This window comes from Leucoraja erinacea, chromosome 11 (genome assembly GCF_028641065.1).
Source record: "Leucoraja erinacea ecotype New England chromosome 11, Leri_hhj_1, whole genome shotgun sequence".
NCBI lineage: Eukaryota > Metazoa > Chordata > Chondrichthyes > Rajiformes > Rajidae > Leucoraja > Leucoraja erinaceus.
Genome location: NC_073387.1, coordinates 58,507,189 through 58,525,991, shown reverse-complemented (window position 1 = coordinate 58,525,991; position 18,803 = coordinate 58,507,189).

Below are 18,803 nucleotides of genomic sequence, written 5' to 3'. Positions count from 1 at the left end.
AGCAAAGAGGTCCTTCTGCAGTTGTACAGGGTCCTGGTGAGACCACACCTGGAGTATTGTGTGCAGTTTTGGTCTCCTAATTTGAGGAAGGACATTCTTGCTATTGAGGGAGTGCAGGGTAGGTTCACCAGCTTAATTCCCGGGAATGGCGGGACTGTCATATGCTGAGAGAATGGAGTGGCTAGGCTTGAATACTCTGGAGTTTAGAAGGATGAGAGGATATCTGACAGAAACTTAAAATTATTAAAGAATTGGACACGCTAGATGCAGGAAACATGTTCCCGTTGTTGGGGGAGTCCAGAAACAGGGGGCCACAGTTTAAGAATAAGGGGTAAACCATTTAGAACTGAGATGAGGAAAAATATTTTCACCCAGAGAGTTGTGAATCTGTGGAATTCTCTGCCTCAGAAGGCAGTGGAGGCTGATTCACTGGATGCATTCAAAAGAGAGTTAGATAGAGCTCTTAGGTCTAACGGAATGGGGGATATGGGGAGAAAGCAGGAACAGGGTACTGATTGTGGATGATCAGCCATGATCACATTGAATGGTGGAAGGTAGATAAAAATGCTGGAGAAACTCAGCGGGTGAGGCAGCATCTATGGAGCGAATGATAGGTGACCCTTGTGGGTCTCGACCTGAAACGTCACCTATTCCTTCGCTCCGTAGATGATGCCTCACCTGCTGAGTTTCTCCAGCATTTTGTGTCCACCTTCGATTTTTACAGCATCTGCAGTTCTTTCGTAAACATCTTTATCCTGTGTGTTTGTTCCAAGTTAGTGAGCTAATGTGACTGTTATCGTGCCAAAAAAACGTGTTGTGAATGGGGAAAGCACTGGCTGTATCAGCCTTTTGATTCGGTTCACTGTGGCACTGATGTGAACACTGAAGGGTTTTGTCAAGGACTCCTGACTTGGGAGACAAGGTCGCCCCTTCTCTGAGGACTTGTAAATCTTGCCACGCCCCCCCCGGGGGGGGTCAGAGACAAAACAGAAAGTTAAAACTTCAACAAATACATTTTGGCGCCTTCAGAACTTTCCTCAGCTCACAGTCTCGCTTTTTAAAAGTGTCTTTTTAATAGACTCGAGTGTTTCAGCTCAACACGTCGAGAATTACGTGTGCTGAATGTTCACTTTCCGAGCTGGAAGGAGGATGTTGCCGGGACTCGAGGGGCCTGAGCTACAGGGAGAGGTTGTACCAGGCTAGGATTTCATTTCTTGGAGTGCAGGAGGATGATCTTATAGAGGTGTACAAGGGGAATTCTTGCTACTGAGGGAGTGCAGCGTAGGTTCACAAGGTTAATTCCCGGGATGGCGGGACTGTCATATGCTGAGAGCATGGAGCGGCTGGGCTTGAACACTCTGTGGAGTTTAGAAGGATGAGAGGGCATCTTATTGAAACATATAAGATTATTAAGGGTTTAAGAAGGAAGTGCAGATGCTGGAAAATCGAAGGTAGATAAAAATGCTGGAGAAACTCAGCGGGTGAGGCAGCATCTATGGAGCGAAGGAAATAGGTGACGTTTCGGGTCGAGACCTTTCTGATGGATATTGACTTCTCTAACTTCAAGTAGCCCTTGCTTTCCCTCTCTCTCCATCCCTCATTCTCCCCCAACTCTAGTTTCACTGTCCTCCTGATTAATTCGCTTGTTTCGCCGAACACCTCCGCTCGGTCCGCAATAACCAAGCTGACCTCCCGGTGGCTCAGCACTTCAACTCCCCCTCCCACTCCGTCTCCGACCTCTCTGTCCTGGGTCTCCTCCATGGCCACAGCGAGCAGCACCGGAAATTGGAGGAACAGCACCTCATATTCCGTTTGGGGAGTCTGCACCCCGGGGGCATGAACATCGAATTCTCCCAATTTTGTTAGTCCTTGCTGTCTCCTCCCCTTCCTCAGTCCCCCTGCTGTCTCCTCCCATCCCCCAGCCTTCTGGCTACTCCTCCTTTTCCCTTTCTTGTCCCCACCCACCCCCGCCCCCGATCAGTCTGAAGAAGGGTTTCGGCCCGAAACGTTGCCTATTTCCTTCGCTCCATAGATGCTGCTGCACCCGCTGAGTTTCTCCAGCTTTTTTGTGTACCCTTCGATTCTCCAGCATCTGCAGTTCCCTCTTAAACTCCTGATTAATTTAACTAATTGTATGCCTCATTGTCACCTTCCCCTCCCCAACAATTAACCATTCTATGTTTCCTTACCATTATCTGCTTTGCTCTGTCATTTTCACACCCTACCCTTCCACGTCTCTATTCTCCCTCTCCCCAGACTGTCATTCTGAAGAAGGGTCTCGGCACGAAACGCTCCGCATTAGTTCGCAGCAGAGATGCTGCCTGACCCGCTGAGTTACTCCAGCACTCTGTGTCTGTCCTGTGTGTAAACCAGCATCTGCAGTTCCTTCCTCCACAAGGCAGATAAAAATGCTGGAGAAACACAGCGGGTGAGGCAGCATCCATGGAGCGAAGGAATAGATAATAATACACAATAGACAATAGGTGCAGGAGTAGAGGCCATTTGGCCCTTCGAGCCAGCACCGCCATTCACTGTGATCATGGCTGATCATCCCCAATCAGTTCCACGTTCCTGCCTTCTCCCCACATCCCCTGACTCCGCTATTTTTATGAGCCCTATCTCGCTCTCTCTTGAAAGTATCCAGAGAACCGGCCTCCACCGCCCTCTGAGGCAGAGAATTCCACACTCACCACTCTCATCGGGAACATGTTTCCTGCCTCTAGCGTGTCCAAGCCCTTAACAATCTTATATTTCAATGAGATCTCCTCTCATCCTTCTAAACTCCAGAGTGTACAAGCCCAGCCGCTCCATTCTCTCAGCATATGACAGTCCCGCCATCCCGGGGATTAACCTTGTAGGTGACGTTTCGGGTCGAGACCCTTCTTCAGACTGATGTGTGGGGGGGGGGGGGGTAAAGAAGAAAGGAACAGGCGGAGACAGTGGGCTGTGGGAGAGCTGGGAATGGGAGGGGAAGGAGGGAGAAAGCAGGGACTACCTGAAATTGGAGAAGTCAATGTTCATACCGCTGGGGTGTAAACCGCCCCGGGCATTTATTTACCCTGTCGCAACTGGAAGCTGAAACATGAAGTCATCAATGTCTTCCAAATGCTGACATCACCAAGAGTGCACTTTCAGTAATTTCTGATTTTATTTGTCTATCAATACCAGATGGGCACATTATTAACGGCAAACTTTGATTTGGCCCAATCGAATGTCCCCTTAATGGGAATTGACTGACATGTAAGTTGCAATTATTTCCCTTTTCTGGAAGATGTCATGGTCTTGGGAAACTAAGTTTGGGATTCTCTTCCCTCCCCCCCTCTTTCCCCCCCCCCCCCCGTCCACAGACATTCCATCCTCTGGCTTCACAATTCCTCACTCTTCAATCCCTTTGTCTCACAACTTTGGTTTTAATTTCTGGCCTTTGTTCCGACCACCTGCATAACAGGAAATAGGCAACGTTTCGGGCCGAAACCCTTCTTCAGACTTCTTAAACACGTCTTAAGACTTCTTGAACATGTGCAAAAAGCAATTGTCTTCCGTTGTGAAGTATCAGTCGAACTTTCTACAGATGTGTGGAGGGTTCTATAAGTTAGAACATAGAATGTAGAACAATACAGCATGGGTGATCGCTGGTCGGCACGGACTGGGTGGGTCGAAGAGCTTGCTTTCACGCTGTGTCTCTAAACTAAACTAAACTCACCTAAACTAAACGTCTAAGCTAAACTAAATGAAACAACCTATCCAGGGGTGATCTTATAGTGGTGTGTAAAATCATGACGGGAATAGATCGGGTGAATGGACAACTGTTTAAGAAGGAACTGCAGATGCTGGAAAAATCGAAGGTAGACAAAAATGCTGGAGAAACTCAGCATCTATGGAGCGATGGAATAGGTGATGTCTCGGGTCGAGGCCCTTCTTCAGGCTCACAGGGTGAATGAACAGTCTTTTACCTTAAGGGGTTGGACAGGCTAGATGCAGGAAGATTGCTCCCGATGTTGGGGAAGTCCAGGACAAGGGGTCACAGCTTAAGGATAAGGGGGAAATCCTTTAAAACCGAGATGAGGAGAACTTTTTTCACACAGAGAGTGGTGAATCTCTGGAACTCTCTGCCACAGAGGGTAGTTGAGGCCACACAGTTCATTGGCTATATTTAAGAGGGAGTTAGATGTGGCCCTTGTGGCTAAGGGGATCAGGGGGTATGGAGAGAAGGCAGGTACGGGATACTGAGTTGGATGATCAGCCATGATCATATTGAATGGCGAATGGTGCAGGCTCGAAGGGCCGAATGGCCTACTCCTGCACCTAATTTCTATGTTTATACACGGAAGGGCAATCAAAAGCAGAGAGTATCGGTAGAAGGTGAGAGGGGAAAGGTTTAATCAGAGCTGGTGAATCAACTGTATCACCTGGAGGGAGGGGGAATGTGGAATGAGCTGCCAGAGATAGTAGTTGTGGCAAGTTCAATCACAACATTGAAAGGACATTGGGAAAGGTCCAGGTACATGGATAGGGGTGTTCTTGAAGGATGTGGACCAAACATGGGCATGTGTATCTAACTTAGATGGAGCGCCCTGGTTAGCATGGACAAGTTGGGCCGAAGGGCCTGTTTCCGTGTTGTGTGGCATTGCAATTGGTCAAGGCAGCCACACTAAGGCCATAAACCAGGGTGGAAGCTGCGATGGGGTTAAGCTTTGACAGGCACCTGTTGGAAGGTAGAAGGTTGCAAGACATTCTTGCCATAGAGGGAGTACAGAGAAGGTTCACCAGACTGATTCCTGGGATGTCAGGACTGTCTTATGAAGAAAGACTGGATAGACTCGGCTTGTACTCGCTAGAATTTAGGAGATTGAGGGGGGATCTTATAGAAACTTACAAAATTCTTAAGGGGTTCGACAGGCTAGATGCAGGAAGATTGTTCCCGATGTTGGGGAAGTCCAGAACAAGGGGTCACACAGTTTAAGGATAAGGGGGAAGTCTTTTAGGACCGAGATGAGAAAAGCATTTTTCACACAGAGAGTGGCGAATCTGTGGAATTCTCTGCCACAGAAGGTAGTTGAGGCCAGTGCATTGGCTATATTTAAGAGGGAGTTAGATGTGACCCTTGTGGCTAAAGGGATCAGGGGGTATGGAGAGAAGGCAGGTACAGGATACTGAGTTGGATGATCAGCCATGATCATATTGAATGGTGGTGCAGGCTCGAAGGGGCCGAATGGCCTCTACTCCTGCACCTGTTTCTATGTTTGAAGGGAGAGAACATGTCAGTTCCCCATTTGTGATCCAGCCCATAGACCAAGTTGGAATCTCTGGCCTGCAACGGAGTGGAGAGACAGGGGAATCCCAGCAGAGGATGGAGCTGGGGGAGAGACTGTTCATGCCATGTCCATCTCCTCCGAGACCTCGGCATTCTTTATGGATCAGCAGAATTTTTGAACAGTTCTTATCGGATTGCATCTTTCAGTGGCTTTGACATAATTGTTTTGGTTTTTTGTGACTTTCCATTACGATCAATCAGAGATGACTGAAAACACAATTACGATCACCAATTGTATTAGCCAGAGCTGGAGCAGTAATTGGAAAGGCCAGTGAGACTGTAAAAAATATCATAAACACAATCTCTATTATGAAAGCTTGCAATAAGGGAGGATCAGCAGTATTGATTAAACCATTATCTCATGTGCCCATGTCTTGCATTCAATTAAAAGTTGGCCATAGTAGATTTCTGAGGAGGCTTGTGGGACTAGCAAACATCTAAAGGATTATTCACAATTACAGGTTGGGCTGATCCACCATCGCTTCTAGAGCCTTTCAAAATGGGGAATATGTTCGAATATTGTCTATTGGACTTGGATAGGTGACGTTTCACAGACTGCTGGAGTAACTCAGCGGGTCAGGCAGCATCTGTGGAGAACATGGATAGGTGACGTTTCACAGGGTGCTGGAGTAACTCAGCGGGTCAGGCAGCATCTGTGGAGAACATGGATAGGCGACGTTTCACAGAGTGCTGGAGTAACTCAGCGGGTCAGGCAGCATCTGTGGAGAGAAGGAATGTGTGACGTTTCGGGTCGAGACCCTTCTTCAGACTGATGTGGAGATGAGACCTCCCCTCCCCCACATCAGTCTGAAGAAGGGTCTCGACGTCAGTCTGAAGAAGGGTCGTCAGGTAGGCATCGTGGCATTTACACTACCAACCCAGCCACTTCTCTGCCGGAGATGAGAACAAAAGTGGACACAGAGTGCTGGAGTAACTCAGCGGGTCAGGCAGCATCTGCGGAGAACATGGATAGGTTCCAGCAAATATTAACCAATTGCAGAATGTAAATGGTTGAGATCAGCAGCACTCTGTTTTGAACATGGATAGGTGACGTTTCACAGAGTGCTGGAGTAACTCAGCGGGTCAGGCAGCATCTGTGGAGAACATGGATAGGTGACGTTTCTCACACAGAGTGCTGGAGTAACTCAGCGAGTTTCAGAAATCCTGACCCAAGGTTCCAGCAAATATTAACCAATTGCAGAATGTAAATGGTTGAGATCTCAAATAGAACTTTATTTGGAACAAAGTAATTGAACATAGAACATTACAAGACCAGTCCCACGCAACAAAAGCTTTTCGCTCTGCCCCGGAACACGTGACAATAAACTAATCTCAAACTAAACTCAAACTCAGGTCTTTGAGTCCACAGTGTCTGTGCCGAACATGATGTCAAGACCAACTCTTATCTGCCTGCACAAAATACGTAGAACAATGAAGACGTCTGCAGAAGGGTCGCAGCCTGAAACGTCACCTATCCATGTTCTCCACAGACGCTGCCTGACCCGCTGAGTTACTCCAGCACTCTGTGAAACGTCACCTATCCATGTTCTCCACAGATGCTGCCTGACCCGCTGAGTTACTCCAGCACTCTGTGAAACGTCACCTATCCATGTTCTCCACAGATGCTGCCTGGCCCACTGAGTTACTCCAGAATTTTGCGTCTTTCATTGATCCTGTAAAAACATTTCACAATTCTAGGCCAGAATTTGGTTGACATTATTCTCTCAGCTCAAACACTGATTGAGGAAGAAGGGATTTCCATTAAAGAACTGATTGCCAAAATTATGCTTTTCTCAAACAACAAGTCTGATTTGGACTTCTTATATTTTCATTATATATACTTAGCAAAAGGATTTGAGTATAGGAGCAGGGAGGATCTACTGCAGTTGTACAGGGTCTTGGTGAGACCACACCTGGAGTATTGCATACAGTTTTGGTCTCCAAATCTGAGGAAAGACATTATTGCCATAGAGGGCGTACAGAGAAGGTTCACCAGACTGATTCCTGGGATGTCAGGACTGTCTTATGAAGAAAGACTGGATAGACTCGGCTTGTACACGCTAGAATTTAGGAGATTGAGAGGGGATCTTATAGAAACTTACAAAATTCTTAAGGGGTTGGACAGGCTAGATGCAGGAAGATTGCTCCCGATGTTGGGGAAGTCCAGGACAAGGGGTCACAGCTTAAGGATAAGGGGGAAATCCTTTAAAACCGAGATGAGAAGAACTTTTTTCACACAGAGAGTGGTGAATCTCTGGAACTCTCTGCCACAGAGGGTAGTCAGGGCCACAGTTCATTGGCTATATTTAAGAGGGAGTTAGATGTGGCCCTTGTGGCTAAGGGGATCAGGGGGTATGGAGAGAAGGCAGGTACGGGATACTGAGTTGGATGATCAGCCATGATCATATTGAATGGCGGTGCAGACTCGAAGGGCCGAATGGCCTACTCCTGCACCTAATTTCTATGTTTCTATGTTTCTATTAACAGAAATTGTTACCGGTACGATCATAACATTCAACAAACATTTACGACAGGTTTAGAGGGATATGGACCAAATGCAGGCAGGTGGGACTAATGTAGTTGGGGCATGTTGGGCAGCATGGGCAAGTTGGGCTGAAGGGCCTGTTTCCACGCTGTATGACTCTATGCTAGGATAGGTTCAGAGGGATGTGGGTTTGTATTTTCTAAAAAATCAAATTTGTTACGTAGAAATAAACGCTTGGTTTGTTTAATAAGGACCAAGTATTGAAGTGTTTGCGTTATAGTGTGACCTCTGACCCCACACTCAGCCTGGGTCGACTGTAATAATGTCAGCCTCTTCATTCAGTCACTGCTTTTTCATAGCGTGGCAGAACACGTGATGTTGATGCATGTTCAATGTTCATATCTGGGTTTACACGATGGCAGCCTGCAAACAGCAATTAGCCCATCTGCTTCTGGCTGTAAAGTTTGATGGAATATTCCTTGTTCTGCTCTGAATAATGGCCTGAGGTTTTAAATATCTCATTGCCCAATGACATCCATGGCTTTCCCCCACCTACATCAAAAGTCTTCTCACCCACCACTCCACCTCCAGGCCCCCTCAGATCGGGGTTACTGAATATCCCGCGGTCTAGGCATAAGCTCAGGGGCGACTGACCGCACCTTTGTGGTTGCAGCTCCTAGACTGTGGAACAGCATCATCCCCCTTCCCATCAGAACTGCCCCCTCCATCGACTACTTGAAGTCAAGACTTAAAACTCATCTTTATACTCAAGCCTTTCCTGACGTCCTCTGAGTGAGGGCTACATGTATGTAGTGATGTATGTACTTAATCTATGAACCAATGTTGTATAACGTTAGTACCTCCACCAAAGTAAAGCGCTTTGGTCAACGAGAGTTGTTTTTTAAATGTGCTCTAGAAATAAAAGTGACTTGATAAGGTCATATGAGTGATAGGAGCAGAATTAGGCCATTCGGCCCATCGTCTACCCTCTGTCTTTTCATCTTTTTTTTGTCATTTTTAATATTTTTTAAAAGTTTGTGTAGTTGTTCTCTGGTTTGTTTTTATGTGGGAGAAGGGGGTGGGGAGGGAGGGGGGGGGGTGGGGAGGGGGTGGGGGTGGGGAGGGGGTGGCGAGGGGAGGGGTGGGGGGGTAGGGGGGAAGGGGGAAGGGGGTGGGAGGGGGAGGGGGAGGGGGTGGGGGAGGGGGAGGGGGCAACTTATTTTCAATCTCTTACCTTGCCGGAGGTGCGATTGTTTTCCGGATCGTATCACCGGTCACTCTGCAGCCTAACATCAAGGCCTTGCTCGAGACTGACTTTGTTTTTTAAATGTGCTATAGAAACAAAAGTGGCTTGACTTGACTTTTTACATTAATATCACCTCTGGAGACGTGAGCTGAGATCGTCCAGAATGGACGACGGAATAATGAATTAAACCGAATCAATGCTTTGGTTTTTCAGTGAAAGCTTAAATTTCTCATAACAAACATGGAAACGGGTGATTTATGGAATCGGTTCACCATTAGTTAACATCCCTGGTTGGAATCAAACCATTTCTTGTAAATGTATTAACAATCTTTTTTAAGAGATACAGCACGGAAACAGGCCCTTCGGCCCACCGGGTCCGTGCTGTCCAGCGATCCATGTGCACTAACACTATCCTGCACACTAGGAACAATTTACAATTTACAGGAGCCAATTAACTTGCAAACCTGTACGTCTTGTTGGATGTGGGAGGAAACCAGAGCACCCGAAGAGAATCTACGCGGTCCCGGGGAGAACGTGCAAACTCCGTACAGACAGCACCTGTAGTCAGGATTGATCCCAGGTCTCCGGCACTATGAATTTGCACGTTCTTCCTGTGACACATCCCAACGACGTGGGCCGAAGGGCTTGTTCCCATGCTGTACCTCTAATGTCTAAAGTCTGATGTCTAGCAAGCTCTTAGTCAGTGCATCGCAAGGTCTAATTCATAACATTCTGGATCTTGAAGCACCAAATGGCGGGACTGTCATATGCTGGGAGAATGGGGCGGCTGGGCTTGTATACTCTGCAGTTTCGAAGGATGAGAGGGCTTCTTATTGAAACATATAAGATTGTAAAGGGCTTGGACATGCTAGAGGCAAGAAACATGTTCCCGATGTTGGGGGAGTCCAGAACCAGGGGCCACACACAGTTTAAGAATAAGGGGTAAGCCATTTAGAACGGAGACGAGGAAACACTTTTTCACACAGTGAGTGGTGAGTCTGTGGAATTTGCTGCCTCGGAGGGCGGTGGAGGCCGGTTCTCTCGATGCTTTCAAGAGAGAGCTAGATAGGGCTCTTAAAGATAGCGGAGTCAGGGGATATGGGGAGAAGGCAGGAACGGGGTACTGATTGTGGATGATCAGCCGTGATACCATTGAATGGCGGTGCTGGCTCGAAGGGCCGAATGGCCTACTCCTGCACCTATTGTCTATTAATAGATATACCATCTGGACCCAATAGTACTATGGGGAGCCTGGAAACCGTGACCTCCAGGTTGAAGAACAGCTTCTTCCCAACAACCATCAGGCTGTTGAACACTGACCTCGGCAACTGTGGTCTTTGGCTGAGCTGCTGTACAGATGTTGCAGTAATATTCATTGTATTCACCTGTGTGTGAGTGTGTTTACGGGGCCTGTGACACGGCAACAAGTAAGAATATCATGGTTCCATTGTCGATACCCATGACACCCTGGACTCTGGGCAGATGATCTTGCCTTTTGGCAACAATAACTATCATAGTCTATTGTGTTTCGGAGCTTATTTGAGGTTGTTGTGTTTAATAGCCTGATGGCTGTGGGGGAAGACTCTGTTCCTGAACCTGGGCGTTACAGTTTTATGACTCCTGTACCTTCTTCCTGAGGGCAAGGGTGAGATGTCCAAGCAGTTATACAGGACATATGTCTTCCACAAGTGCTGAACATTCAAGCAACCTATGCCAGAACAGCTATAATGGGTGGGTGGGGTGTGGGGGTGGGGTGTGTTGAACAGCTAGGGGGGTGGGGGTGGGTAATGGGGGGGGGTGGGGGGGGGTGTTGGGGTGGTGGGGGAGGGGTGGGGGGGGGGGTGTGGGGGAGGGGTGTGGGGGAGGGGTTTGGGGGGGGGGTGTGGGGGAGGGGTGTGGGGGGGGGGGTGGGGGTGGGGGTGAGGGTGAGGGGGGGGGGTGGGGGTAGGGGGGGGGGGGGGGAGGGGGGGGGGGGTGGGGTGCGGGGGGGGGGGGCCTGGGGGGGAGGGGTGGGGGGAGGTAGTGTGTCGGGTGGGGGAGGGGGGGGGGGGAGGGGTGTTGGGGGGGGGGTGTGGGGAGGGGTGGGGGGAGGGGGTGGGGGGGGGGTGGGGGGGGGGGGGGGGGGGGGGGGGGGGGGGGCCCCTGGAGGGGTGATGATCAGCCCAACAATAACCCAGCTGTATCTTGTTTAGTAAAAGCAAGACAAATCTAACCCAATTAATTAATTACTGCCCAATTAGTTTTCTCACAATCACCTGCAAAGTGTTAAAAGCTGGTAATGTTAACACTATAACAAACCCCACCAATAGCTTTCTATAACCTTCCTTCCTCTCTCCAGGTTCCCCCTCTCTCCCTTCCATCCATCACCCCACTGCCTTCCCACCCACCCTCCTCCGCCTCTCCTCTCCCCAACACTCCCCCTCCTCCCCTTGTCCCCTCCCCACTTCCCCCTCCCTCTTGCCCCTGCTTCCCCCATCCCCTTACCTCCCCACCCTCTCCTTCCCCACCGACCACTCCCCCTCCTCCTCCCCCCCACCTCCCCCACTCTCCCTCCCCACCAACCCCTCCCCCCTCCCCCACCTCCCCCCTCCCTCCCGTATCCTAGACCCCCTCTCTCCCCCTCCTCTCCCCCCTCCCCTCTCTCCACCCCAATCCTCCCCCACCCCACCTCCCCCATCCTCTCCCACCCCTCCTCACCCCCATCCTCCCCCACCTCTCCCCACCTCCCCTCCTCTCCCCACCCCCCCCCCCCCCCACCCACCTCTCCTCACCTCCCCCAAGTTCCTCCCCCCTCCTCACCCCCCCCTCTCCTCACCCCCCCCCTCACCTCCCCCCTCACCCCCCCTCTCCTCACCCCCCCTCTCCTCACCCCACCCCTCCTTCTCCCTCCCCCCCCCTTTCTCCCTCCCTCTGCCCCCCCCTCTCTCCACCCCCGTCTCCCCCCCCCCCCCCCTCCCCCCCCCCCCCCTCCCTCCCCCAGTTCTCCCACCAGTATTACTGTCTCCACCAATATTCTATCTTTGTCCCTCCCCCGACATCAGTCTGCAGAAGGGTCTCGACCTGAAACGTCACCCTTTCCTTCTCTCCATTGATGCTGCCTCACCTGCTGAGTTCCTCCAGCATGTTGTGCCTACCTTCGATTTAAACCAGCACCTGCAGTTCTTTCTTAAACAACCCAGCATCCACCTGTTCCCTGGTTACGGGTGTGGCTTGGCTGGGACCGTTTGGCTTGAGTCTTGGTCAAGCGTGGTCTACAGAAGTGAGAATGTGTGCTCTCTACATCACGGCAGTGTTCAACAAAGTGTGGCATGAAGGCTTCCAGGTAAATGTTGTTAATACAATAGTGTGTTAGTTGACACACACACACATGCCCCTGTACAGTGAGATTAATTTTGTATATGTTACACATGTGGCCGATGACATTATTGGAGACATGGTCCATTTGGCCCACGTGCTTGGAGTACTGGCAGGTTCCTGGGGTGGAGGGCGAGGCTCTTAATTGAAGTCATTTCTCACAGTAATGGGCCCGTCCCACTGTACGAGATAATTCAAGAATTCTCCCGAGTTTCCCCTGATTCGAACTCGGAGAATTACGGTAATGGCCGCCCGTAGGTACTCTGGGCTCTCGTGGACATTTTACAGCATGTTGAAAAATCTTCACGAGCTTACTGCGTTTCCCGAGTACCTGCCGTTAGCGTTACGAGCCGCTAAGATACGTCCCCGAGCTCCGACGTACCCGCTACGTACATTCTACGTGCTTACATTATAAATGTGAGGTTATCCATTTTGGTGGCAAAAGCAGGAAAGCAGACTATTATCTTAATGGTGGCCGACTAGGAAAAGAGATGCAGCGAGATCTGGGTGTCATGGTACACCAGTCATTGAAAGTAGGCATGCAGGTGCAGCAGGCAGTGAAGAAAGCGAATGGTATGTTAGCTTTCATAGCAAAAGGATTTGAGTATAGGCGCAGGGAGGTTCTACTGCAGTTGTACAGGGTCTTGGTGAGACCACACCTGGAGTATTGCGTACAGTTTTGGTCTCCAAATCTAAGGAAGGACATTATTGCCATAGAGGGAGTGTAGAGAAGGTTCACCAGACTGATTCCTGGGATGTCAGGACTGTCTTATGAAGAAAAACTGGATAGACTTGGTTTATACTCTCTAGAATTTAGGAGATTGAGAGGGGACCTTATAGAAACTTACAACATTCTTAAGGGGTTGGACAGGCTAGATGCAGGAAGATTGTTCCCGATGTTGGGGAAGTCCAGGACAAGGGGTCACAGCTTCAGGATAAGGGGGAAATCCTTTAAAACCGAGATGAGAAGAACTTTTTTCACACAGAGAGTGGTGAATTTCTGGAACTCTCTGCCACAGAGGGTAGTTGAGGCCACAGTTCATTGGCTATATTTAAGAGGGAATTAGATGTGGCCCTTGTGGCTAAGGGGATCAGGGTGTATGGAGAGAAGACAGGTACGGGATACTGAGTTGGATGATCAGCCATGATCATATTGAATGGCGGTGCAGGCTCGAAGGGCCGAATGGCCTCTACTCCTGCACCTAATTTCTATGTTTCTATGTTTACCAAGAGTTTGATTTTTTTTTAAAACTTGGGAGAGCTCTTGAATTAGCTCGTGCAGTGGGACAGCCCCTTTTAGGAGAACAAACTTCTTCAGAGCCTTATCTTTAGCCTTTGCATCTTGAACTGCTTCGCATAATGACTAGGTTATGATGTGTGGATTAGGGGTGTGATCTACAGGTAGAGGTAGGTCAGACTCTCTCTGTCGCTCTGGAGGACAAGAGACAAAATGATCAGATCTGGCAGACAGAATGGTTTTTTTTCCTCTGCGTGATGGGGAAAGTCAAATACTAGAGAGCATAGTTTTAAGGTGAGAGGGACAAAGTTTAAGGGAGATGTGCGGGGCAAGGTTTTTTTTTTAATACATGGTGCTGGGTGCCTGGAACATGTTGCTGGAGGCAGATACGATAGTGGTGTTTGAGTGATTTTGGATATGCAGGGAATGGGGGGGGTATGCATTATGTGCATGTATGTAGGAGTTGGATAGCATCATGTCTGGCACAGACATTGTGGGCCGAAGGGCCTGTTCCTGTGCTGTACTGTGTTCTATGATGAAGCAGACTACTGCCCACATTTGTAAACTGTCCTGACCTGAAACGTCACCTATCCATGTTCTCCACAGATGCTGCCTGGCCCGGGCCGCTGGAAAATAGTTACTCCAGCACTCTGTGAAACGTCACCTATCCATGTTCTCCACAGATGCTGCCTGACCCGCTGAGTTACTCCAGCACTCTGTGAAACGTCACCTATGCGACATAGTGTTAGGGGCCAGGTCACGCTCCACAGATGCTGCCTGCCTTGACCCGCACCACTCACGTTTGTGCGTGGTGCAGCAGCATCTATGGAGCGAAGGAAATAGGCAATGTTTCGGGCCGAAACCCTTACCCTAGAATTTAGAAGATTGAGGGGGGATCTTATAGAAACTTACAAAATTCTTAAGGGGTTGGACAGGCTAGATGCAGGAAGATTGTTCCCGATGTTGGGGAAGTCCAGAACAAGGGATCACACAGTTTAAGGATAAGGGGGAAATCTTTTAGGACCGAGATGAGAAAATCATTTTTCACACAGAGTGGTGAATCTCTGGAACTCTCTGCCACAGAAGGTAGTTGAGGCCACAGTTCATTGGCTATATTTAAGAGGGAGTTAGATGTGGCCCTTGTGGCTAAAGGGATCAGGGGGTATGGAGAGAAGGCAGGTACGGGATACTGAGTTGGATGATCAGCCATGATCATATTGAATGGCGGTGCAGGCTCGAAGGGCCGAATGGCCTCTGCACTATGCCTTCTGCACCTATTTTCTATGTTTCTATGTTTCCCAAGCCATGAGGTCCACCACCAAGATGTAGTTACAAGGGACCGCCATCAGGGTCTAATGTTGCATCTTATGTGAAGAGACATAATGTTCTATCTATTTATGTAATAATATTTCTTATACATCATCCTGAATTAGTTCATAGCAGAAGCATTATTCCTTTTGAAGGTTAATGTAGAAATAAGAGAGTTACACAAAGAGGCTGTTGATATTTGGCACATGTTTATTAACATTGCAACTTCGATTTTTCTCAAAAAATGAATATGTTGTACTCTTCAGAAAGGCAACTGTATTACTGAGGAACAGCGTCTGACCCTTGTGGAACTGGATGTTAGCAAATAATTTCAAAGCAAACTGCATAAATATTAATAGTAACGCAAGGTTGTACAAGTACCAAAAATCCTTGGAAATTAATTGATCGAAAATATAAATTTCAGATTCAGAAAACTTTATTGTCTGTCGTAACAGAAAATCTTCTTTGACGTGGCTCAACATACAGACAGGACAATGTACTGATAAGCAGTCATACAGCACAGATTTCTGCGAGCACACACAGTGTGTATCGATCTTAAAAGCAAATATAAAGATTAAAAACTGTAAAGATAGACAAGATAAAAGTTGTGGATGCGTGCAAAGTGACAATGCGTCAGGGTTAATTTGTCCATTGTTCATTTTTTATTTAAGCTGTTTATGGCAATGGGTATGAATGAGTTTTTGTGGATGTTTTTCTTGGATAGGGGGACTTTATATTGGCGGCCTGTTGGCAGAAGTTGGAAAGACTTGTGCAGGGGGTGGGTGGGATGCTGTGTGATGAGATTGGCTTTCCTTTGTCCTTTAAAGTTTTCGAGTGCAGTTGTCCTCTTAAATATTGATGTTGTCCCCAATTAAAGATCTTTTGCACCCTGGCTATTTTCTCCGTTCCCCTCCCACGCTGGGCGGAAGGCACAAAAACATGCAAGTGTATATCGCCAATTCAAGGACAGCTTCTTCCCTGCTGCCGTCAGCCAGTTGAACAAAAGCATTCCGCTGTACCTCTGTACACGTGACTATAAACTAAACGGAATGGCCCTCTGCTAAGCTGGGTTGTAGGACTGGTTTTCCATTGTCCTTATTGCAGGCCCTGGAGTCTTTCCGCTGGAGCTGTAATGCCCCTGTCCCACTTAGGAAACCTGACCGGAGAGTTTGCGCCCCACCCAAGGTTTCCGTGCGGTTCCCGGAGGTTTTTGTCAGTTTCCCTACCTGCTTCCACTGCCTGCAACCTCCGGCAACCTCCGGGAACCTCCGGGAACCGCACGGAAACCCTGGGTGGGGCGCAAAGTCTCCAGAGGTTTCCGCTTGGGTTTCCTAAGTGGGACAGGGGCATGATGCCATATTACTGCAATACGATGATGCAGAATTAGAGTTGCAGCGCCAGAGACCCAGGATAGACCCTGACTAGGGGGTGCTGTCTGTACGGAGTTTGCACGCTCTCCCAGTGACGACGTGTGCAGGTTTGTAGGTTAATTGGTTTCTGTGAATTGTCCCTGGTGTGTTGGATAGAACTGGTGTATCGCTGGTTAGCATGGACTCAGTGGGCCGAAGGGCATGTTTCTATGCTGTATCTCTAAATGAAACAATTTTTCTCTTTGCATGGCCAGTTGTACATGTGTATGGCTTGCGTATGTATAGCATGAACTAACTGGACAACATTCACACTTGGGCTGATCGCTGTATCTCTGTACACCTGAGATCATTATCCCATGACAATAATGAAATGATTGAGGGGTTGAAACAGGCAGATGTACATTTCCACAAGGCATTTGCTAAACGCAGGAACGATGTGGAGCCTTTGGAGAGAGTGCAGAAGAGGTTTAGATTGGAGCATTGGAACAACTCAGCAGGTCAGGCAGCATCTGTGGAGAACATGGATGGGTGATGTTTTGGGTGGGGTACCATTCAGACCCCTGACCCAAAATATCATCTATCCATGTTCTCCAGTAACCTGTTGAGTTCCTCCAGCACTTTATTTTGTTGTTGTTGCCCAGCACCTGCAGTTCCTTGTGTCTCTAGATGTAAGGTGAATCTGGACAGGCTTGGATTGTTTTGTCTGGTATGTCAGAAGATGTGGGGAGATCTGATAGAAGTGTTTAAAGTTGAGGCGTAGGGAGGTCAGTAGCTGTGATGGACCTTCGATGGTGGGGAGGTCAGTACCTGTGATGGACCTTCAAGTTCAAGTGAGTTTATTGTCATGTGTCCCTGTATAGGACAATGAAATTCTTGCTTTGCTTCAGCACACAGAACATAGTAGGCATTTACTACAAAACAGATCAGTGTGTCCATATACTATAATATAAATATATACGCACATGAATAACTAAACTGATAAAGTACAAATAACAGAAAATGTGTTATTAATGATCAGAGTTTTGTCCGAGCCGGGTTTAATAGCCTGATGTCTGTGGGGAAGTAGCTATTCCTGAACCTGGACGTTGCAGTCTTCAGGCTCCTGTACCTTCTACCTGAAGGTAGCAGGGAGATGAGTGTGTGGCCAGGATGGTGTGTGGGTCTTTGATGATACTGCCAGCCTTTTTGAGGCAGCGACTGCGATAAATCCCCTCGATGGAAGGAAGGTCAGAGCCTTAGATGGTGGGGAGGTCAGTAGCTGTGATGGACCGGGCAGTGACTGGGCAATAATCCATGAGATTTAAGTACCTGCACCTTTTCTGTACTCTGGCTGATTTAAGACTATTAGATTTCAGTACAAGATTACCAGACACAGACTGTAAAAAACAAACCCCAAACTCATTAAGTTTTATATTTCGCACTAAGATGCAATATCTTATTTATGACTTGCTGTGTTCAAAGGCTGTTGTCTGCTTTGGAAACTTGTTAAGTGAGCTTTCACCCCCCGGCAGTATTGCAGGAACCTCCCATGCTGTGTATACTGTAAATGCTTGCCCCAGACATCACCTTTAAACTACAAACAACTTGTATCCCTCCATTCCCTGCGTATCTCTGCGCCTATCCCAAAGCCAATGTTGTATCTGCCTCCACCCCCTCACCCCTGGCAGTGCGTTCCAGACAACCACCACCCTCTGTGTAGAACAAACTTGCCCCATGCGTTGCTTTAGACTTTCTCCCTCCCACCGTAACATCCTCTAGTCTTTGACATTTCCATCCCGTCAATAGTTAAAGGTATTTTGAAGCATTTATAAGAGCCCAACATATATAGAGTTTTTTCCCCATTACTCCAAGAATAAGCAGTAAGCCATTTAGAACGGAGATGAGGAAACACTTTTTCTCACAGAGAGTGGCGAGTCTGTGGAATTCTCTGCCTCAAGAGGGCGGTGGAGGCAGGTTCTCTGGATACTTTCAAGAGAGAGCTAGATAGGTCTCTTAAAGATAGCGGAGTCAGGGGATATGGGGAGAAGGCAGGAACGGGGTACTGATTGGAGATGATCAGCCATGATCACAGTGAATGGTGGTGCTGGCTCGAAGGGCCGAATGGCCTACTCCTGCACCTATTGTCTATTGGCATGGCAGAATATTGTTGGGGCTACAACATACCTTTTAGCAACTAAAAGATTAGATTGATATTTTGGATAATTGATAATGAGTCAATGTTTTAAGACGAGCATGTGCCGGGAATGTGAATCTGGCAATGCTGGCAAATGCCACAGGATAAGGCAGCATCTGTGGAAAGCAAAACAGTCCATACAACTGAACTCCCACTCTGATCCGTCTGCCGTGACCTCTTGCACTGTTCCGATGGAACCATCACACGCTCCCAAGTGCAACACATCATTGGTTTGGGCGTGTGGCAGCCTTCTCATCTCAATGTCTAATTCAAGTTTACATGACAGCTTGGACAGTCCGGAGTCGCCTTCCAGAGG